General features: G+C 39.7%; 1 long non-coding RNA gene across 1 annotated transcript; it reads right to left on the bottom strand.

Annotated features, from left to right (window-relative positions):
• Positions 1 to 1,013: 1,013 nt before the first annotated feature.
• LOC138843686 (uncharacterized) lies at positions 1,014 to 5,253 on the bottom strand. The gene is made up of 3 exons (XR_011378618.2): positions 4,892 to 5,253; positions 1,613 to 1,723; positions 1,014 to 1,373 (listed from the first exon to the last, which is right to left on the bottom strand). It is a non-coding gene; the product is annotated as an uncharacterized LOC138843686 (long non-coding RNA).
• Between the last annotated feature and the right edge of the window lie 6,313 nt (positions 5,254 to 11,566).

The following is an 11,566-nucleotide window of genomic DNA, read 5'->3' as shown; positions in this document are numbered from 1 at the left end:
GAGTGGATGGCTGGATCACGTGGTAAATCTCTGTTCATATTTCTGAGATATCTCCAACTGTCTTCCACAGAGGCTGTACTAATTTGCATTTCCACCAACAGTGGGTTAGGGAACATTTTTCTCCATATCCTCACCAGCATTTGTTTGTTGATTTATGTATGATAGCCATTCTAACCGGGATTAGGTGAAACTTCATTGTTGTTTTGATTTGCATTCCTCTGATGGCTAGTGATCTTAAGAATTTTTTCAAGTATCTGTTGATCATTTGATTTCCTCCCTTGGAAAATGCTTGCTCATTTTAATGTCTTTCTGCTTTTGTTGGCAATATCTATAATTCTATTATGTATTTTAAAATCTTATTCACCTGGGCTGGCACTGTGGCGTAGTGGGTAAAACCACTGCCTGCAATGCCGGCATCCCATATGCGCACCGGTTTGAGACCCGGCTGCTCTACTTCCAATCCAGCTCTCTGCTATGGTCTGCAAAAACAGTGGAAGATGGCCCAAGTCCTTGGGCCCCTGCACCCACGTGGGAGACCTGGAGGAAGCTCCTGGCTCCTGGCTTCAGATTGACACAGCTCCGGCAGTTGTGGCCATCTGAGGAGTGAACCAGTGGATGGGAGACCTCTCTCTCTCTCTGCTTCTCCTTCTCTCTCTGTGTAACTCTGACTTTCAAGTAAAAACTAACTCTTTAAAAAAATCTTTTTTACCTTTCAGGACTTACATGAATACTCACTTCTTCATAAATGTTTTCCTTCATCTTTCAATTGACATAGTCTCATTTTTAACAAAGTTAGTTGTAGTTTTTAATTTTGTCTTATATTGTGGTTAGTGGGGGTACTTATGATAATCCATTTACTATTGAAAATTTTTAATCCAGACATTTGAATGAACCTTCTTTGCCTTAGAAAGAAAAGGTTTCTTTTGGAAAAGACTTATACGGACTTTATGTGACCCAATGAGAAATCCAGACATTTTCAAATTTTCTTCAGAAGAATCAACTCACACACAATATTTGCTACAAATTGTGGCTTTACTGAACATTGCATTTAGGCTTTAGTAGAGGGATTTATGGAAAAATGCAAACAGCTTTTTGTGAGCTCCCAAGGTGGTAGTAGAGTTCTCACCACAGAATCCCGTTTTCACCATGTGGACTCCACTTTAACATTTTTCTTCTCCTTTTGCTCATTTTCAGATGCAAAGCAGTAATATTCCACATCCTTCCACCATGTTGTTTTGAGTAAGTTCTCTCCTCTGAAGCCTTGGCACAGGCTAACATCCTCCTGATACATTTTGCTACATTGTAGGCGAGAGCTGGGTCTTTCCCTTCTGAGCATCAGCAACTGAATGATTGAGATGTTGAGTGTCCTATTGCTTCAATATGTAAAAGAAACATAATGCCAGAAACAAAGCTAGCAAACTATATCAATATTTAACTGTGTCTTAAACTCCAGCTTTCCCTCTGAGATTGTATGCAAGCATGTTACCCCTCTGTGAGATATGGTAAAGTGAAAGGTAATTAAGCATGTGATATGAATGAAATCAACAGCATGAGGAAGGGTTACACATTCATATCATAATGTCTTATTAGCTTAATTCCTGGTTGCACTTACCTATTGTCAGTGTCTTCCTCTGAAATACTTTTCGTGTCTGGAAAGAGCTTTAATGAATTATCTTATTTTCCTAAGTTTGAAAGAAGAATTAATGTTTCAAGATGTTCAAACCTAGGAAATAGATTCAATGATTAGAAACACAAAGCTTGCCCATGTTCTAATTAAGAACATTGTTCTCTTATGATCCATTAGTTTCTGCTTGGATGTAATTTTCAGAATGATCTGATGGAGGAAATCTTCAGTTTTTAATGGTTTTATATTATTAACATATTACTCATGGGAAACTTTTTAAATATAAAATTATTTGACAAGAAAAAAACTGAAGAATCTCAACCTAAAGCACTAAATCTGGTATTTTCTTTCTTACCACCACAAAATTTAACTGGTTACATGTAACAAGTATATTTTATTAAGTACTCCTATAACCCCCTTGAGTATAACAGGTGTACATGTTTCTTTAGCCAAGTTTGGATCAGAATAACAGAGCCTCTAGGAGTGATAGGGATTAGTGGATTTATCAGAGCTTTAACATTACATGTTTCTGGGAGCTGGTTAAATAGATTGGCATAGCTTGTTGATTCTCCAATAGAAGCTAGGCCTGAAGTCAGCAAGGCTGATCATGCTGAAGGAAAGAAGGTGAAATGGGGGAAAGTCAGGACAAATCATAACACCTGAGAGTCAGCTGGACTTTTTGGATGTCTTGCCTCATCTGAACCTCAGCATCAATGCTGCTGCTGGAAGTTTAATATAAAATCGGTGCCCTTTACTGTGGAGCTAAACACAGAACTGGCACAAGAGCCACAGAAGCAAGAGGGAGAGACCAGCAGAAGTTGGATGAGCAAGTGCTTTTGCTGCTGCAGAAGCTGCACACACTGACCCATGATTTGCAGATGCTGAAGGAGATCCTGTGCTTGCTTTAGTGACCGAGGACTGGCTTCCGCCCTTTTCAGACCAGGGAAACCAGTCTCTTGGCAACAACGGCCCTGAGTGGAAACACACTTGACGCTTTGCTTTGGCTTCTTAGTGTGAAAGCATAAGGCATGCTGCTTCACTTTCACCTTTGAAATGTAACTGCAGATATTTCTTGTGGCCCACGGGAATTTGGATTTATGCAGGGAAGGGGATTCTGAGGATCATATTTCCAATGCAGATGATAGTATAAATCACTTTTCATATGATAAAATAAAAATGAGACAAGAACCCAAACAACCCCATCCTCTCTACAAAGCAAAGCAACTGAAAAACATTTTGAACATTTTCATTTTAAAAATGAAAACATTAATCCCTTCATGTCAATATTACTCTTTTATTAGATTCTCATCACAGCTTCAGTGCCTGCATCAGATAACATCTTAGGAAGTCTCATCCAGATCACCTTTCCTCCAAACACACTGGATATGATCTTAATTGCAGAGGGAATTAAGAAAAGATAATAAGATAATAAGGGAAGCAGTAAGCATGTGATGTGGTAATTGTCAGTCTGGGAGCTGGAAGCTTTAGAAAAGACATTAGGTAATAAGGAATTGGAGACTCGACGTTTAACTTCTTCCTCCATAGTTAATTTGATGGGTTTATGTATTATGATGGTAAAGAGCTCATGCTTATATTCAGAACCCATCTGGGAGGACTGTCAGACTATTTAAGTTGTCAGAATAACCTGATAGTGACCCAGGGCTGTTTGCAAGCCATTAGTGGAAAGTACAAAGATATATGTAACATATACTCTAATAAACAGAAAGAACTTTGTGCGGAGTGTAGAGGAAGCATAATGCCTACAAACTAACTGCTTTGAAAGTTTACTGAGAAAGCATGTATTGTGACCTACTTTTTGCAGCCACTGATAGTTAACAAATAATTCAGATTGTATTCAACTAATTTCAGCAAATTTTCTTATGAAATTGCAAAATTTTTGTTTCTATGTCATGATAACATTGGATGAGTGTCTTCAGCTGCAGCACAAAAGCACACAGGCCTTGATTCATGATCATGTGGGTAATGGCTGAAGATCAATATTTTAAATGATGTAATAGAAAATCAGCAAGAAATATCTTATAAGTAATAAACAGAAATGGGGCCTTCGCGGTGGATATATGGAGTCATTATGAATTTGTCCAAGTATATAGATTAATATTTATACAAGTTACTTAGTGATAAAAGATACAATGATTTCTCATAATGGCAAAACAGTATCGTAACTTATTCAATATCAGTTTTCTTCATGTAGAACACCAATGAATTAGTCTACACAGTTATATACAATAAATCTGAATGTAGTAGCTGATATTTCTGTCTTTAGGGATGCACACTATTTTTCTGAATCTTAGTGTGGATGTGAAGTTGCTGTATTCATACTGTGTGGCACTTGGGAAGAGGAACCTCCTTAGCATGAGTTTTAGTTTCTGTAAAGTGGCACTGGGGCATGGGTCACCTCCCAAAGAATCACCTAAGTGAGTAGAGGGCAAAGTACATTGTAAACAGGAAAATGTTATGAAAATAACAGTTAATTTCTGATTCACACCTCAGGTTTGCAGCACTTAAGGGCCTGTGATAAAAGACGTTTGTTTATGAAGTGTTCCTAAATGTCTGTTTTGTTTGTGAGATTTTTCACTTTCTGCTTTTGACATAGTCTTCCTGATGCTCACTGAGAAGACCCATCATGTGATTGCTTCCTTTTGGCTGATTTTTTTTTCCTTTACAAGAACTAGCATCATATTCTTTCTTTGTCCATTTTCTTTATTCTAGCTGCTCATGTGCAGTGGAAACTTCAATTGTGAATCACAAACCATTTGGACATTTATCTACTTCTCAGTAGATAAAACCACCTGTTTCACTCTCTGTCCTCCACTTACCTCTTAAGCCACCGAGTTCCCTACTCTCTAGATTCTCAGCTGACTTCTGCTAACAGCACATTCTCTAGCTTCCCTGGATCATTGTTTTAGTTAACTTTTTAAGATTGTTGTCCAGGTAATATCAAAAACTGAGTTATTCCAATTATATGATTTCTTTATTTCTGCTTCAGGGCTTTGCGGTTTGCTAGAGAAAATAATGAATCCTGTATCCACAAACACCCTTGTAAGTGTCTTGTCTGGACCAAGCTGGAACTCAACTTACCATCAGTAAAATGAACGCAGCTGTCAGATTGCTGCATTTGCAAAATGTGTTTGAACCAAGCCTACACTGACTACAGGGTTTACTAATTCTGCTCAGGTTCTGACCTTTGCCTCCTCATTTATTTCTGTTTACCCCATTAACAACTTTGGCATCTTGGCTTATTCTTACCTGTTTCATCTTCTTGCTTCAAGCTGTTCTCCATAGGTTGTCATATTCAAGCTGATTAATATTTGGAACATCCTTTGTCCCAAGACTACAGTTCATTGCCTTTCCCCATGAATAACGTTGGAAAAGTTGGTGTTTTCAGGACTTACTCTTTTCTGAGAAGATCCAGAGTCATGCAGTGGCTTCCAACTTGGCTGCAACTATGATTCTCCTTGGCAATACTCCCTCTGGGTTCTAATCGATGTTGTTTTCCCAAAGCAGATGCTGAAGAGCCTGCCACTCTTCTCCAACAACTACACTCACCCTTTCACTTTTAATCAGGGACTTTATCTCTTGCCTCCCAGAGAAAAAGAACCCATGAAAGTGTGTATTCATATCACCCAGTCTCTCCCTAACCTGTTCTTCAATTCCTGACTGACCACTACACTTTTTTCTTCAAAACTTTGAGCATCAGATTTTCTTTGTACTCGATCAGGGTATCCTTTTGTTTTTTTCCTTTGTTCTCATTCTGACATCTTATTTTCAGCCTATAAATATGTTGAATTATTTACTCTTGTTTGTAACACACATACCTACCACCTTTACTCTCCTTACTCTTACCTTATTTGCTTGTTGCTTTTATTTCCTAAGTGCTTGCAGAGTAGATTTCCTTAACTCAGCTTTGTAATTTGTCTATTGTTCCTCTCTAACATGAACATTCTTCTGTGACTTATTTGCTCACCCTAATTCTAGTAACACTTATTGAATTCTTGTTATATATCAATCTGGCCTCTTATCCTGCACCAGCTAATTTTCCATAATGCCAGAATCATTTTCCAAATAGTTTTCTTCAAGGTGGGTGTTTGGCATAGAATAAATCCAGCTTGTAATGTTCCCATTCCATATTAGAATGGCTTAGAATTCCTATTGCAACCTACGTGGGAGCTCTGGATTGAGTTCTCAGGTCCTGGCCTGGCCCTGCCCCAGCTGTTATAGATGTTTGTAGAGTGAATGAGCAAGTGAGAAATCTCTTTTTGTTTCTGTCTCTATCTCTCTCTGTGTGTCTCTGCCTTGTAAATAAAATTAAGAAAAAAACAAAAAACAAAAAACGTTGTTGCTCACTCAATTAAAAACCTTCAGTGGCTCTCACTGATTTTCAAAGTTCAATTCCCAAGGCCAGTGCTGTGGTGTTGCTGGTAAAGCTGCTGCCTACAGTGCCAGCATACCATATGAGTGTTGGTTCATGTACCTGCTGCTCACTTCTGATCCAGCTCGCTGCTATGGCCTGGGAAAACAGTAGAAGATGGCCCAAGTCCTTGGTCCCCTGCACCTATGTAGGAGATCCAGAAGAAACTCTAGGCTCCTGGCTTCGGATTGGCCCAGCTCTGGCCGTTGTGGCCATTTGGAGAGTGAACCAGTGGAACCTCTCTCTCTCTCCCTCTCTTTCTCTCTCTGCTTTGCCTCTCTGTAACTCTGCCTTTCAAATAAATAAATAATAAATCTTTTTTTTTTAAAGTTCAATTACTTTCCTTGTCTTCACTGGCAAGGTTCTTCCTTTCATCAGTTTTGCCTTGCCTTTTCCAAAAAGTCCCTTACAAGAGGGTACTTCAAAAGTTCATGAAAATTGGAATTAAAAGTATGAATTTATCTTGGTGGGAAAATTTCTTTTTTAATATGTGGATAATGTGTTTTATAAAAAAAACCTACTTGTATTTAAAATTTTTATTCCAAAATAAACCCATACCTTAGTTCAATGTTTCTATAATTTTTTGAAGTACCCATATAGTTAAGTGTCCTCAGGAAGCCTTTGTATTCCTTCTCCAGTTCATCTAGTATTCTGCCTACACACTGTTTCAGCAAGGGAATTCGATATGTGTAGTTTATCTCTTACTCTCTTATTGGTCTGTTTACCAGTCTATCTTGCCACCACATCATGTGGTCATGTGGTCAGGGACTTCTTTCCTTAGCTTACCGTTTTGTCTTCAGATCAGGGCAGAAGACCTTACTTGTAGAAACTCACTACATGATTTATGAATCAATAATTGAATCTTTGAACAAAGTAATCTGTTAAATGAGAATACCACTTTCTCATGAAGTGTTACAAAAGGTCTTTTTTTTTTTTGTAAAGATTTATTTATTTATTTGAAAGGCAGAGTTACAGAGAGGCAGAGAGAGAGAGAGAGAGAGAGAGAGAGAGGTCTTCCATCTGATGGTTCATTCCCCAAATGGCTGCAATGGCCAGAGCTGGGCCGATCCGAAACCAGAAGCCAGGACTTCTTCTAGGTCTCCCACACAGGTGCAGGGGCCCAAGTACTTGGGCCAGCCTCTGCTGCTTTCCCAGGCCATAGCAGAGAGCTGGATAGGAAGAGGAGCAGCTGGAACTCAAATCAGTGCCCATATGGGAAGCCAGTACTGCAGGTGGTGATTTTATCAGCTACACTGCACTTGGCCCCTTACAGAAAATCTTACACATACCTGGGAGACTTTAGAGAGCAAGGATCTTTTCTAAAATTAAAAATGTAAAGGGGATCAGTTTTAAGAAATTTTGAGAAGTAGCAACAACTAGATAAGACTTTCCATTCAAGGATCATAATTCTCTTTTAATGTTGGCATTTTCTACCCCAGTGTCAGCTTTCTCACTGTGTTCCATGGAGGTCTAGTTCCCTTACTGAGCAATTCCACTCAGATTCTCCCATTCAGATGACACCTCACCAAATCCCTCTACATAGTCAAAATCTCTTTGCTACCCATTCGCCTTTTGTTGGTTTATTTATTTATTTAACTTTTATTTAATAAATATAAATTTCCAAAGTACAGCTTTTGGATTACAGTTGCTCCCCCCCCCATAACCTCCCTCCCACCTACAACCCTCCCATCTCCCGCTTCCTCTCCCATCCCATTCACATCAAGATTCATTTTCAATTATCTTTTTTTTTTTTAATTTTTTGACAGGCAGAGTGGACAGTGAGAGAGAGAGACAGAGACAGAGAGCAAGGTCCTCCTTTGCTGTTGGTTCACCCTCCAATGGCCCCCGTGGTCGGCGCGCTGAGGCCGGCACACCGCGCTGATCCAATGGCAGGAGCCAGATACTTCTCCTGGTCTCCCATGGGGTGCAGGGCCCAAGGACTTGGGCCATCCTCCACTGCACTCCCTGGCCACAGCAGAGAGCTGGCCTGGAAGAGGGGCAACCCGGACAGAATCTGACGCCCCGACTGGGACTAGAACCCGGTGTGCTGGGGCCGCAAGGTGGAGGATTAGCCTAGTGAGCCGCGGCACCGGCCATCAATTATCTTTATATAACAGAAGATCAATTTAGTATATATTAAGTAAAGATTTCAACAGTTTGCACCCACACAGAAACACAAAATGTAAAGTACTGTTTGATTACTAGTTATACCATTGATTCACATAGTACAATGCATTAAGGACAGAGATCCTACATGGGGAGTAAGTGCACAGTGACTCCTGTTGTTGATTTAACAATTGACACCCTTGTTTATGGCGTCAGTAATCACCCGAGGCTCTTGTCATGGGTTGCCAAGGCTATGGAAGCCTTTTGATTTTGCCAACTCCGATCATATTTAGACAAGGTCATAGTCAAAGTGGAAGTTCTCTCCTCCCTTCGGAGAAAGGTACCTCCTTCTTTGATGGCCCATTCTTTCTGCTGGGATCTCACACAAAGAGATCTTTCATTTAGGTTTTTTTTTGCCACAGTGTCTTGGCTTTCCATGCCTGCTTTTGTTTATTTATGACACTGCTTGGCCTTATATTAAGTGAATGCTTTATTATTAATTTTAATTTATTTATTTATATTTGTATTTATTAAAGCAACATGCTTTGGGGCTGGCACTGTGGCTCAGTGGGTTAATGCCTTGGCCTGAAGCATCAGCATCCCATATAGGCACCGGTTCGAGTCTTAGCTGCTCCACTTCCAATCTGGCTCTCTGCTATGGCATGGGAAAGCAGTGGAAGATGGTCCAAATCCTTGTTCCCTTTCACCTATGTGGAAGACCAGGAGAAGCTCCTGACTTTGGTTCAACACAGCTCTGGCCATTGCGGCCAATTAGGGAGTGAACCATTGGATGGAAGACCTTCCCCCCCCCCCCCCGGCCCCTTTCTCTCTCTCTGACTATCTATTTCTCTCTCTCTCTACCTCTCCTCTCTCTGTGTAACTCTGACTTGCAAATACATAAATAAATCTTTTAAAAAAAAGCTTTAATAAAGTCACTAAAGTGGATAAATCCCAAAGGATTACTGATGTGGACATGTAATACAGAGATGATTTTTTTTAATGTGGTCCTAAATCACACTATCAAGCCGCTTGCTTATTTTGTAAGTGGTTTACCTTTTTCTTGAGAAGCTTGCATGAAAACAGTATTAGAAAGATGTAGCAGAGAAAATTACTATCTTAATGATTTCCTTTTTCACTTGTTGTCTCATTTCTCCCCCTCATTTTCCTCAAATTTTATATTTTAATTTTATAACACTTATTTCTAAATAATCTTCCTTGTTTACTACTTGTATGTCGCTAAATGTCATCCTGGCTTCCTAGTAAAAGTTTCTTCACTGTGGCTTTCAGATAATCCTTCCCTAGTGGTGCAAAATAGGTGTCTAATATGTTTCCATGGAAACATATTGATTGCAAACAGATGTAAGTGACCAAGAAATTATTTGTAGAAAGATAAAATGTAGTAAGCATCTATCAAGGGCTCATTTCTTTAGTTGTAGCTGTTCTAATAAAACATGAGAACAAAGAAGATATGTGGAGTAAACTACATAGTGGCGTAAATAGGGGATTTGTTGCTGTGAGTTGTGATCAGTCTAGACAAGATCATTTTTTTCTCATCTGTGAGTTTGCTGAACATTTTAATATGTATGTGAAGTCTATTGAGGTACACATAATTATTTTCATGTTTAAGTTGAAAACTTAGAGGCTAACAAAAACTATGAAATTTTAAGCACAAGTTGTAAGCTAAACTTCTTAAGGGTCAGCAGTGATGTCTTATCATAGCCTGCTTTCCTGCACATGGTATAGCTTCATGGTGTCTGCTCTCAGTAAAAGCTCTTGGACTTAAAATGCATGGAACTGGTGCTAGTTTTCTTGACCTACTGCCTAGAGTTCTTTCCACAAAACTACTTTGCTCTATAAAGATGGCATTACTAATTGGAATTAGGCTCCTTATTAAATTTGACCTACTACCTGTAGCTTTGGGCAATACAAGATTGAACAACAGTCTTTCTAAATAGGTACAGGGTTAGAGTGGGAAGGGTATTTTGCTTCAATCACTTCTTTCTGACTTTGGCATATGGGGCTAGCCATTTCTAGTTGGTAATGTTTGGCTCCTCTCATTCTTAACAGAATCTAAGTCATTACCAAGATGTTGATTATAACCAACATTGCTGATCTCCAGCCAAATTTATACAGCTAATGACTTTTTGCTGCCACCACCTCTTACTTTTAGCAACTATTCGTGGCCAAATTTCATATTGCCTTCAGGGAAGTATGCTAGATGTTGAAATGGAAATAGGTGAAGGGGGGATATGGGGTAAGGGAACACATTTCACAGACTGAGATTTAAGGGCATTTCGATCATGTTATAAACCAGAACAAGTTATCAAGAATTGGTTGCAAGTAGCATGGTTAGAGAAGCCAACACTCTGAATATGATGCTGCCGTAACAGGGACTATCAAATAAAACAACTAAATGCAAATGTGCATTGTATTTCATTAACATGAATCTTGAAGGTTTTTAAGAAATTTTAAGATTGCCTAAAGTATGTACATAAAATTGATTTAATGTACTTTCTGAATGAGGTGATTAGCCATTTGTGTACTTGATATGACAAATTTTAAAATTTTCTTGTTCTGGAGCAGTTTTGGCCTAGTGGTTAAGATGCTGGTTATGTCTTGTATTGGAATCCCTGAGTTTATATCCTGACTCTGGCTCCTGATTCCAGTTTCCCATAAATGCAGGCTCTGGGATGCAGCAGCGATGGCTTAAGTGGTTGGTAACCTGTCCCCCTTGTGATGTACCTGGATTGAGTTCCCAGTTCCCCGCTTCTGATCTGCCCAGCCTTGGCCATTTGGGGAAATAACCAGCAGGTGGGATCTCTCTCTCTTTCTCTTTGCCTCTCAAAGACATACATAGCAATTAAAAAGAAAGTAGTTAAACTTATTCTTTTTTGTGCTATAAATGTTAAAATCAAAACAAGCAAACAAGTCCGGCGCCGCGGCTCACTAGGCTAATCCTCCACCTTGCGGCGCCGGCACACCGGGTTCTAGTCCTGGTTGAGGTGCCGGATTCTGTCCCGGTTGCCCCCCTTCCAGGCCAGCTCTCTGCTGTGGCCAGGGAGTGCAGTGGAGGATGGCCCAAGTGCTTGGGCCCTGCACCCCATGGGAGACCAGGAGAAGTACCTGGCTCCTGCCATCGGATTAGCGCGGTGTGCCTGCCACAGCGTGCCGGCCATGGGGGTCATTGGAGGGTGAACCAACGGCAAAGGAAGATCTTTCTCTCTCTCTCTCTCACTGTCCACTCTGCCTGTTAAAAAAAAAAAAAAAAAAAAAGCAAACAGAAAACAATCCAGGCATTCTGTACATTAGCTTAATATTTAAACACTTATCATTCTGCTATAGAATAGAAGAGGTAGGCATTTTTTGATCAAGATTATTTTTTTATTTATTTGAAAGTCAGAGTTACA

Source organism: Oryctolagus cuniculus, chromosome 9 (genome assembly GCF_051225735.1).
Source record: "Oryctolagus cuniculus isolate XC-2025 breed Fujian yellow rabbit chromosome 9, ASM5122573v1, whole genome shotgun sequence".
Taxonomy (NCBI): Eukaryota; Metazoa; Chordata; class Mammalia; order Lagomorpha; family Leporidae; genus Oryctolagus; species Oryctolagus cuniculus.
This window is presented reverse-complemented; position numbering and strand designations above follow the sequence as displayed.